At 45.9% G+C, this 11,994-nt stretch overlaps 1 long non-coding RNA gene across 1 annotated transcript; it reads right to left on the bottom strand.

Annotated features, from left to right (window-relative positions):
• Positions 1-1,862: 1,862 nt before the first annotated feature.
• LOC122908633 lies at positions 1,863-4,242 on the bottom strand. Its single transcript, XR_006384991.1, has 3 exons — positions 4,165-4,242; positions 3,144-3,189; positions 1,863-2,775 (listed from the first exon to the last, which is right to left on the bottom strand). It is a non-coding gene; the product is annotated as an uncharacterized LOC122908633 (long non-coding RNA).
• Positions 4,243-11,994: the final 7,752 nt, after the last annotated feature.

The following is an 11,994-nucleotide window of genomic DNA, read 5'->3' as shown; positions in this document are numbered from 1 at the left end:
AACTATAGCTGCCATCTGCTACCTGATCGATGAAGAAAGCCAACACTGAGGGATCAGAGCGGAGATGGGAAGGACCTGGGTCTTGGGACATCGTTGAGCTCTTCTTTCTCTGGACTTCTTGTTACGAAAGTTTGTTTGTTTGTTTCTTAGTTTGTTTATTACTGTTTAAGCGATTTCTGTTCTTTGCAACTGAAAGTTGTCATCGATAAACTGAACATCTTACTATATTCAGTCAACCAATATTTGAGTGCCTACTGTGAGGCTAAGTCCATTCTGTGCTAAGTACATTACAAGTATTATCCTAACCCTCAAGCAATCTGTAAGTCAAGTGTCGATATTCCTATTTTACAGATGAGGAAATGGAAACTTGAAGCAACCCAATGCCCAGTTAAGCCAAATATCTAGTAAGTGGTAAAGTCAGAATTTGAACCTGGGTTTGACTTGAAAGCATATGTTCTATCCACTCTATCACACTTTCTAGTTTAAATGGCTTTTATTACATGAAATTTCAGTATATCATCAGTTCTCAACTTTTTAGACTCAGGACCCCTTAACATTCTTAAAAATGATAGAGGATCATAAGTGTTTTTATGTATTTAGGTGATATCTATTGCTATTTAACACATTAAAAATTAAAACTGAAAAATTTAAGGTGTTTAATTAATTTAAAAATAACATTGATTAGCCCATTTCATGCTAACATAAAATATTTTCATGAAAAATAACTATATTTTCCCAAACAAAACAAAGTAGTGAGAAGAATGACATTGCTTTACATTTTTGCAAATCTCTTTAACATCTGGCTTAATAGAAGACAGCTGGATTCTCTCTGCTTCTGCATTCAATCTGTTGTGATATGTTGTTTTGGTTGAAGTACACAAAGAAAATCTGACTTCACACAGATCTATCATTGGAAAAGAGGGGGCTATCTTTTGAGCCTTTTCGGAAAATTGTGCATATTCTTTGACGCTATACCAAAACTGCACAAGTGGTAGTTTCTTAAAAGTTAGTTGCAATGTGGAACCTGAACCCAAATGAATAAAAGTTTCATCTCGGTTGCTTTAGAATCCATGGGTCTGCTTATACTTTGAAGTGACTTTACTCATGCATAATTTAGTCACATCAGGTATTGGTCATTTAGAAAATGTTGATTCACTGACTTATGCAAACCTTACCAATGCTGAGCTATTACTCATACAGTATCATAAATTGCATTTGTCAATATCACCATCGGTGTCATCAGTGAAGTCTTTACTGGCAAAGCTGTGAAGCTCAGGATAGTTGATATAAATTTTCCAAAGTTTTAATTTTTATTTAAAGCCTTCATTTCTACAACTGACAACAAATACTGTCAGTTATTTTCTTTGAAGTGGTGGGCTCACTTGCCAACTTTTGAGAAAATGTCTGCCAAATATCCAAGCCAAATTAACTGTCTCTGGCCCTTCTTTCAGGTAAAAGCAGTGCTCCACAAAAGCGGCCAGTTTAGTTGGTAACTCAAACAATGTCACGAGTGCTTTCTCTCGGGACAAACATGGTACTTTGGAATACAGCAGATTTTTTCAACACGTCTTTCTCATTTCGGGACATAGATTGTTAAAAAGACCGGTACCTAGAGGTCGAGACTTAATAAAATGAGTATTTTCTATGGTCCCTCAAGGACATTATTTTATTTATTTATTTATTTATTTATAAAAATATTTATTTATGTATTTGACAGACAGATTATAAGTAGGCATAGAGGCAGGCAGAGAGAGAGGGAGGAGGAAGCAGGCTCCCCGCTGAGCAGAGAGCCCGATGTGGGCCTCAATCCCAGGACCCTGGGATCATGACCTGAGCCGAAGGCAGAGGCTTTAACCCACTGAGCCACCCAGGTGCCCCCCTCAAAGGACATTCTTAAAGGAAATGAGCAGGGGTGTCTTTGGACTGCAGGGATGAGGCAGCGAAGAATGCAGTGCCTACTGGGATGGTTTGGTGCCATTGGCTTGATTTGCACTAAGACACTGGTGTTCCCTCCCCATCCTCCACCATCACTTCTTGGTCATCAATGCATGCCAGTAAGATGAAAAGAGCCAAAGAGCATCTTAATATTATCATGAAAATGGCTTTGACTCCTGGGCCACCTGCAATAGGGCTGGGCTTCCCAAGGCTCTGCAGCCCACCCTCAGAGAACTGCTACTCTAGGTGGTCTGATGACCAATGACTCCTCCTAGGAGAAACCACAGAGACAAAATGATTGTTGCCAGGTCCTGGAAGGCACGGAGTTCTGTGTCACACCATGGTTTGGCCTCTTCTCTGAGTCAATGTGACTTCTGCCTCAGGCACTGCTGTCACAGGCAGGGTTTTACAGAGGAGCCTTCGGAGTGTCCTGGAGCTGGGGTGCTTGTGAAGCCTGGGGCCAGGGGACACAGGAAATTGGCTCCCTCAGTCCACATGCTGCCAGTTACAGGCACACACAGTGCAGATCCACAACTACCCTGTTGCCCTATGTAGCCCGTTAGGCAATTTAACTTGTACTTGGCTTAGACATGCACTATTTAATGTGATCTGATTTCTACTTATAATTCTTAAAATACTCCACATGAAGTTTTCGAAGCCTTTTCCCTGGTATAAAATTTCTCAGATGCTGAAGAACTATTAAATAACGAAGGTTTTGTGTCCTTCTGCGGAGGCATCAAGACCCCTTCTCTCCAGCAGCCTCCTTCCTCTGTAGCTTGCCAGAACAGGCGCGTTGGCAACACGAAGCACAACTGTGGGGGCGTCTCATTGAGCCAGTCCCTGTTTCCAGGAAAGAAAACCCATGTCCTTGAGCCAGAACAAAATCTCTAAGAGTTGGGGTTTTTCTTTCTCCTGCTAGAGAGGGAAGAATGACAATGGTTTGCTTGAACCCCTACAGTGGGAAAAGCCATCCAGAAATTCCAGCCTGCCAGACCGCTCCACGCCAGAGATGCTGTTCCTCCACTCATGAATACACAGAGGAATTCTCCCTGGCACCATCTGAAGGGTTAAAAAAGGATCCTGCTCCTGATTAGCCGTAATGCTGGGGCTAACTAAAACTGGGGAAAAGGCCAGTCATGCTGCTGGCCTGCTGTAGTGGCTGAACACATTTCTTAAAGCGCAGAAGCAAGACCTCCCAAAAGACTGACCTGAATTTATCTCGCGAATGGTAGTTTCTGTCTTGTTGCTGCACTGCTGTGGAAAAAAAAAAAAAAAAAGTCACGATCAGAACATGGCAGGGAAGGAAGTTCCCAGATCCTCAGAGGAATGGCTCTGAGTGTTAGTAAGTTTTTCCTAATATGTGACCTAAGATGTTCTTTCCTTCAGGACCACACAGGCTTTTTTTTTTTTTTTTTTCCTTTCTTTTTTCTTTCCTAAACACAAAACACAACTGCATCGTACATTCCTCCCCTCACTTCTGTGTTGGGAGCACAAGAGTTGTAATGGTCTCCTGGGTCTGGGTCTCTAAACCTTCCCATTGAATTTCTCTAACCTCATGCTCCAGGACTAGCAAGGGAGGGAGGAGGAAGCAGGAGCTATAAACCTACAATGTTCAGGGCACTAAGTTCCCAGATCTGGATGGGATTAGTTTGATCTGTGTGCCACTCCTGGCCTCTATATGCTTTCAGGTTTGCACACAAACAGGGCTCCCTGTGACCTCTCTTAGACCTCCCCCTCCCCCGCTGTCCCTTCCCTTTTTACCTTGAGCTTTTGCTTGGTACTTTAGCTCTTACTATTATGGTGGCAGAATGCTTTCTCTCCCCTCCCCCCACCCCAAGCACAGTTGTGGTACATTATTTCTGTGCTATATTAGGAGGAATAATGGAGTAATAATTTGAGGGAATGTATATTCTAGTTCTGTCACTAAATAGTCATCGATGTGGGGAAAGTCACACATCGTACGGGGCTTCCCCTGATAGAGGAGTGGGAGAGGGTTACCCCCGCAGTGGTTCATAAGTCTGGAGACTAGAAATACATTTTTCTGAAAGTCCCATTCCCTACTTCTGGCACTTCCTTCTATGGTCCTTTGACAACAGCAGTGTCTCCCTGTGCAGAGACCAGCTTTGTGGACCGCTGGTCTCGACGGGTTCTAGATTCTTCTCAGTCCTGAAATGTGTCTTCTCCCTGTCTCTCCAGATGCAAGAGAGGGTGCTTCTAGCTTGCATTTACCTTGTCAAAGCCTCTGTGCCTTCCAGGTGGTCCACATGGTTTTAGACCACCCCCAATCGCTCCAGGCTAGAGTCTGGACCTTCCACAGCCTAAAAGAGAAGGGCAGTTTGGTGATTTTTAAAGTATCTCATTTATTTAAAAGAGTGAAATGTGGACTCTGACAAGTCGGGTGGTGGTGAGCACTCCCAGCTTGGGTCAAAGGACAGCAGGTAGACAAGTCATCCACATTCCTCAGGTGCCATGTCCCAGTAGCCACACAAAGAAGCTTCTGGAAAGAAAAGATTCCTACCAGTTTCTGAGGGAGCAGATGGCCTGCAAGGCTGCACAGGGCTGCCCAGGGCTGCCCCACACACAGGCACCAGGACCCACTTAGCTTCCTACTCCTGTAGGAAGCATGACAAAGCCCCACCCACACTGCTGGACCGAATGTTTGAGAACTTGGAGCAGTTGGGAGCACAAACATTTAATCTCTGGAGGTGTTGTTTAGTGTTGCTGTGACCAAAGCCAAAAATGCAGTTTCCCAAATCCCCTGTTCCTTTTGTAGGGCACACACTCCAGATTAAAGAAAAAGAAAAGAAGTACGAAAAATAAACAAGGAGAGAGCCAGTGCACTATGCACCTCTTAGACAAGAGGGAAAATCTGGGTGGCTTTATGGAAAACAAAGACAACCAAACAGGAAAAGAATTCAAGAACACACAAAGGGTTAATCAGACACGGGGGGGAAAACTCCACATAAAAGAAAATCCATTCATATGGAAGGTAAACATTGAGAAGGGGATTCTCTCTGGTAAGTAACTTAAAATGTTTACTCCAGCAGGCTACTAAGGTCTCCCATTGAAAACAGAAGCATTTAGAAATACGATTTGCCAGCAGAATAAATGCTGAAACAAAACATAAAAAGTCAAGACAAAATTCTGACCACATTTTACTTCAATATTTCCTTAAGTCACCATAAAAAAAAATCAAGACACTTCCAGTTAATGTACTTATTAATCTAAGCCTTTCCAAGAGAACTTAAAATGATAACATTGATCAAAGAGTTGGCATCAAGAACCAAAGGAAAACATCTCAGCTAGTTGGAAAGTCAACAGTGGGATAACTGCTTAAATATTTGAGAGAGCATGATGACCAGAAATCTTAGGGTACTCGGTGACTATTTAACCTTGGAGAAATTTTCTGAAATTCCCATGCCTCAGTGTGCTCATACATAAAATGGGACATTACTGTTTCATGGCTCTGTTGTGAAAATGACCCATTTTCTCTGCTGAGAAAATGAACCATCTAAAATGCCACCAGAATTCTAACTCAAATGTAACCTTGAGGGCAGTAAGTGAAAACTTCTCATCTTTAAGAACCCAGAGAATATTTTTTTAGGAAAAAAGAAAGTCTTCCTGAAGTTAGCCAGACAGCAAGGGAAAAAAAATTCAGTTGAGAGGAAAAAAAAAATGGCTGACCCAGCTTTCAGCTCTATATCCTCTTTCTAGTAAAGACACAAGGCAGCCATGTTTTATATCTTTTACCAAGAATTCATTTGGAATGTTTTCCGTTTACATTATAAATAAGTTCCAGAATCCAGGGAGTCTAAAGAAACCACGTTTCCCTGATGGGATCTGTTGCTTATAGAAATCGTTCCTGTTACCTATTGCCGCAGGAACGCTTGGCCTATTTAAAGGTCGCAGGTGTGTGAGAACAGATGGTATTGAGAACAGGGACATATTCAGCCTGCGAAAAGACTGCCAACAGTCAGCTTGAGGGTGATGCTTTAAGAGCAGTGGTGTTTTTTCCTTTCTCTTACTCATGTGTGCATAGTGAGCAGGGTCTCTGTCAGAGCCGTGTCCTGGAGATTTAATTTGTATTTTGTTGTTTCCTTTTCTGTTCTCTAGGAGACTTGTGCCAGATACTTCAAAATATAGGCTGGCTCAGAAAACCACCTTGGAATCAATGCAGTGAGCCTCCCTGAGAATGGTAGGTATGGAGTGAGTTGTTCCTACTATTGGGGCTTTAAAAAGGAAAGAGAGAATGGAGACGCAACGAGATGGAAAAAACGGAAGAGGAGTTGTTTCCTCCTGGACAGGGTGGGGACAGGCTTCCCTCATCTGGGACAGGATGGTGGTTGAGGTCAAAGGGAGGCAGGATGAGGTTGTCCCAAGTCGTGAACCATCAGTCCCGGGCCTCTGCGGGGATCTGAGCGCAAGACCTGAGCATACAGGTTGGGAAGAACATCACAGCTTAGTGTTCGGCTGGATAACGTGTGCGGGTCCCTGGCCGACTGAGTGTGATACCGATGATCACCCACACCCACAAACCCCTGTGAACTCACCAGCTCCGACCAGCGCCCATGGCCACGGTCCCAGCAGAGTGCCCTGCTCCCGGCCCCGCCCCCAGCCGCCGCCCTTTAGGGTTTGCTTTTGTGTGGAGGAAATTCAACCCCCACTGGTTCCTCAGCCCACCCTGTGTCCAGAAGTGGCATTCCGATCCCAAAGGATTAGATCGCTCAAGGCTGGAACATCCCCCACTGCCCACCTGGGAGTCCACAGAAGCTAGCAAAGAGAGTGCTGTGCTTCCTGAAGTTAGCCAGACAGCAAGGGAAAAAAAAATTCAGTTGAGAGGGAAAAAAAAATGGCTGACCCAGCTTTCAGCTCTATATCCTCTTTTTAGTAAAGACACAAGAGAGGCAGAAAGTACTCTGGCAGTGCTGTGATGGGACACTTCTGCTCTTTCAACCAATGCATTTTTCCTGGGCAGTTGCCATGAGCCAGACTCTGTTAGATGCAGAGATTTCAAGACAAGCTGTAAAAGAACTTAATCAGGTATCAAGGCATTGTCTTTTAGTGACTTTAAGATTCTTGCCCCTCTCTTCATGGCTCTGTGTATCCCATTCTCACTAGGTAAGGGCTCATCCTGTGTCAAATGCTCTATATACAACGTGTCATTCAAATCTCTCCACCATAGGGCACCTGGGTGTCTCAGTGGGTTAAAGCCTCTGCCTTCCGCTCAGGATCTCAGGATCCTGGAATAGAGCCCCGCATTGGGCTCTCTGCTCAGCAGGGAGTCGGCTTCCTCCTCTCTCTCTGCCGGCCTCTCTGCCTACTTGTGACCTTTCTCTCTCCGTCAAATAAATAAAAAATGCTGGGCATAAAATAAAAACAGTGCTGGGCGTCAGCTCGTACCCCCTGGGGCCAGCGCTGACTACAGTCCTTCTGCCAGCAGTTCACCCGGGCCCCGGAGCAGGCCCGCGCAGCTCCACGCTTCCCGCTCGAGACAACCTAAAGCAGACAAAACCGGGGAAGGGGATGGTGGAATAAGAGTTTTCCTGTTACCCTGGAACTGGCATTTAGAGTCCCAACTGAAAAGAAGAGGTGCTAAATGCGGAACATTCAAGAGAGTTTTTAGAAACCAAAAGCCAGATCTGCTTCCTGCCCTGCCCCGCACTTCCCTGGGCTTTCTACGAGGCAACGTCTTAGGTCCACAATGACCAACAGCCACCACCATCACCTCCCTGCTCCTTTTATGGGGGGCAGAGAGAGAGGAAGCAGAAGGAGTCATCTAGGCCGGCCACCTCGGGTGGGGATCACAGGAAGAAGTGGCTCTCTCCCTGTGCCTCACCGTCCATTCCTGTCCCAAGGCGAAGACGTGGGGGAGGGGCCACCGGGAGGGTGGCATCTCACGCGCCAGGTAGACATCTGCTTAGGCTGTGGGCTTGCAGATCTCCCCCTCGCCTACCTGATCGGGAGATGGTGGCAGGGCTGGGGGGCCTTACCGGGAAAGATAACTGGTCTTGAGCTGTCTTGCCAGCATTTTCCCGGAGGGGTGCCCCCTGGCAAAGGAAACCAATAGCAAGAACTGCGAGGGAGCCCAAGAGGCCTCACCAAGCTAGCTTGCCCACATGAGGGAACAGTGTGTCCCTTCTTCCCTGTCCCTTCCTACCCCAGCAGCCTGGAGGGTCTTAAAACTCAGCAAGAGAAGGAGCCTGATAGAGAATTCTGAATTCAGTCTGTGAATGAGATTTTTAACTGGACTGCAAGTGACAAGCGAGTAATGGAATCTGCCTGGGATGTGCTAAGGAAGAAGCTTTTCATTTTTCATTTGCTGGTTTGTCTTGTTTGGCTAGGAACAAATCAAATTTGCAGGTCGTGATTAGAAAAATAAAAACCGTTTCATGTTTGACCCTGCTGAGTTGAGACTGTTCAGTGAACGACTATGGAATCATAAGCAGTGAGAGGCCTATGGAAGCTTGGACTAGAGAAGCTTCCAGATCCTCTCCCACCCTAAGATGCCAGATTTCCGTGTAGCAGAGTATCCGTTGGAAAGAGGACCATGCCTGTCGCCAGGATTCAGTTGAGTGTGGGCACCTCTGGAAGGAAGATGGTGGGATTAGTCAATCCTAGGCTCCTGTCCGAGTCCTGAGGGAAGGATGGAAGGAGGCGCTGAAAGTCAAACTTCCATTCAAATTGGGTACGATACTGGAGCTAAAGCCTTGCTCTACAGTCACCTTTATCTCAGGGCAACCTCTGGGCTCAAGATGAAAAGTTTTTTTTTTGTTTTTTTTTAAAGATTTTATTTATTTATTTGACAGAGAGAGATGACAAGTAGACAGAGAGGCAGGCGGAGAGAGAGAGGGAAGCAGGCTCCCTGCTGAGCAGAGAGCCCGATGCGGGACTCGATCCCAGGACCCCGAGACCACGACCTGAGCCAAAGGCAGCGGCTTAACCCACTGAACCACCCAGGCGTCCCAAGATGAAAAGTTTTTTGCTTGGCAACCATTGCTTCCAAAGCTGTGCTGTCCAATACAGAAGTCACGAGTCATCTGTGATGCTTTAAATCTAATTAAAACTTCAATTCTTATATTACACGAGTCACATTTCAAGTGCTAAGTAATCCTAGGCTTCTGTGGCTTCTGTGTTGAAGTGAAGATATAGCCTTGTAGCAGAAAATTCCAGGGACGCCTGGGTGGCGCAGTTGGTTAAACGACTGCCTCCGGCTCAGGGCGTGATCCTGGAGTCGCGGGATCGAGTCCCACATCGGGCTCCCAGCTCCATGGGGAGTCTGCTTCTCCCTCTGACCTTCTCCTCGCTCATGCTCTCTCTCTCACTGTCTCTCTCTCTCAAATAAATAAAATAAAATCTTAAAAAAAAAAAAAAAGAAAGGTTGCTCTGCTTCAGAGAAAAAGCTGTTTGTTCCAATGATGACAGAGAAAATGGCCAAGCTAGACTTCCAGGCTATCACCTGGTATGGTCAAAATGACAAATTCCAAACTTCATGGGCAAGGTAAAGGTTAGTGACATCACAGAGAGAGGACAGGAAGCAGTCCTAGGACTATAAAAGACATGGTGAGCCCCGAGCTCATACATGCCCCTGATGCCTGAGTTCTGCATTAGGAATTTGAGGGAGGTCTTTGTTCCCAGGGACAGCCTGTCATAGACACTGGTCCCCAGGGAGGTGATGGTGGCACTCAAGAGGCAGTGAGAGCACCCGGTGGCAGGAGTTCCACTATACCAATTACTTCCCTTCTGGGAACTCTCAAAAACGGTGTGAGATTTAAAGGACAAGAACCTGGAACGTATGTGTTACAGTATTTTGTTTTCGTCTCTGGGAGAGGAGCAGTGTGAGGCCTGGAATTTACCTGATGCTGTGTGACTAATTCCTCCAAAACTTACAGGCTTCAGACAACAATAGCTATTTATTATCCCTTACAGTTTCTCACAGTGGGTCAGGAATTTGGGGCGAAATTGATAGGGTGTCTCTAGCTTAGGGTCTCTCGTGGGGTTGCAGTCCAGATACCAGTGGGGACCTGGTGGGGGTGATCATTCAAAGGCGTATCTGGGGCTGGGGCCCACTTCCAAGGTATTTCACTCACACACCTGGCTCACTGGTGTTGGCTATTCGTGGGAGGCCCAAGTGCTCTCAACGCGGACTTCACATGGGCTTCCTGAGTGTCCTCACAACATGGTGGCTGGCTCGCCCCCGAATGAGAGATTCAAGGCTTTGAAGTCACACAGACTTGTACTTCTGCTGTATTCTGTAGTCACACAGACCAGCCCCAATTTGGTGTGGGAGGGAGTTCTACTCGGTGAATACCAGGAAATACTAGGAGGCACAGTTTATTGGGGCCATCATGGAGGCTGGCCGCCACATAGTCACACAGAACCATGGGCTACATATTATCAGAATGTGTGACTGGAAATCTGTCAGTGGCAACTGACCAAAATCTACTTTAAATTGTCTCAAGAAAAAGCAAATCAAAGAGAATTTGTCTACTAGCACAGATAACCAAAAGGTCTTGATGTTGCTGGGAGGAGGCGCTTCAGTGGCGTCCCCAGGGTTTGGTCTCATTCTCAGATCAGCCTCATTCTCAGATCAGCCTTCCTCCTGTGGTAGCTCCAGGCTTGCATTTCCAGTTTAAGAGAAAGAGACTGCCTCTTTCCTATCAGAACCAACAAAAATCCCAGGGGGCTTCCTATGCCTCGAATTTTTATTTCTCAACCAATCACTGTGATCTCTTTTGAATATGGTACTGATTGGCCAGGCTTAAGTCGTGTGTTTATCTCTAGCCTAGGTGTCTATAACTACAACAACAACAAATGAGGGGGAACGGTGTTGGGCTGGCAAAGTCAACCACGGTTCAGTACAAAACACATCCCTGTGTGCTGCTTCCATAAACAGAAAATTATATCACAGTATGCTCACCCGCTTCTCAAGACTGACAAGGCCAAACTTCCAATCCAGAAACACGTCGTTGTTTTCCATCACCCTTCTTATAGAACCAGACGTAGACATTCCTCCAGGAGATTTATTTTGCACAGCCAAGGTTAGAGAGTTCTCACGGTTGGGTAAACCTCTGATATCTCTGAATCTGGACGGAGCTTCCAGGAGCCACAGCTTTGGTTAACATCAATCCCGGTACTTCACTTGCAGTGTCCTCTAGTGTGTCTCTTTGCCAGCAGGTGGGAAAAGAGTAGCCGCCCAGCAAGACCTTACAGATGCATGATTAAAATTACTTTATTAAAGAGAAATAGGATCTCGTACAAGTGCAGTGTAATAAATACAGTAACAGCCTGCTCATCTAGACCCTGGATGGCTGATTTATGAGGTATTCAACCCTTCAAAATACAGACTGTGTTTCTGGATGGGGGAAGGTTTCTGCAGATCAGGCTAAGCACTCAACTCACACAGCTGCACACTGAACCGCTCATATGAAGGTGTATTGATTTTAACTGAGCATATGAACATGCGGTTCCATAAGGTCGGGGCTATTGTTTGGCCCATTTCATAGATGGGAAAACAGAGGCTTTGGGGTGATGGCCACGTATTAAGAAAATGTCATATGCTTGGTGACACGTATTAAATAAAACAGGTTAGTAGGGAGCATCATTTAGAAAAGCCTCTCTCAAAAGCGGCCTACCAGAGACTTCTTAGGGCATAGAAGGGTAAGTGCTGTGCTGCTTTCCAGGTCTGTCTTATCCTATGGGCAAGCGCAATAAAGTGGCTCTGGGGTGCCTTCTGGGTCTTAGATTCTGTAACTTTAGAAATGGTTCTGAGGGGGTTGTCTGTTGGAACTGTCTTCAGAGTTCCCGGTCAGGGCTCAGAACACGGAAGTCTGGGACAGTGCTGGACAGTGCAGTCTCTTTCCAGGGTGATTGCTAATAATGGCCCCGGCAACTCCATGGCGGGTCTCATTCTCTGGCCCACCTGGCATCCTGGCTGGAAGGACACAAGATCCACTCCCACTCCCGGTGCCCACAGACCTCATCTGCCATCATCCCGTCTCGAGATTACACAGGACACATTCAAAGCATTCTTCCTTTGAAGAAGGTCATCGGTTCTGGACT

The sequence above is a fragment of the Neovison vison genome, chromosome 6, assembly GCF_020171115.1.
Source record: "Neovison vison isolate M4711 chromosome 6, ASM_NN_V1, whole genome shotgun sequence".
Classification (NCBI taxonomy): domain Eukaryota; kingdom Metazoa; phylum Chordata; class Mammalia; order Carnivora; family Mustelidae; genus Neogale; species Neogale vison.
This window is presented reverse-complemented; position numbering and strand designations above follow the sequence as displayed.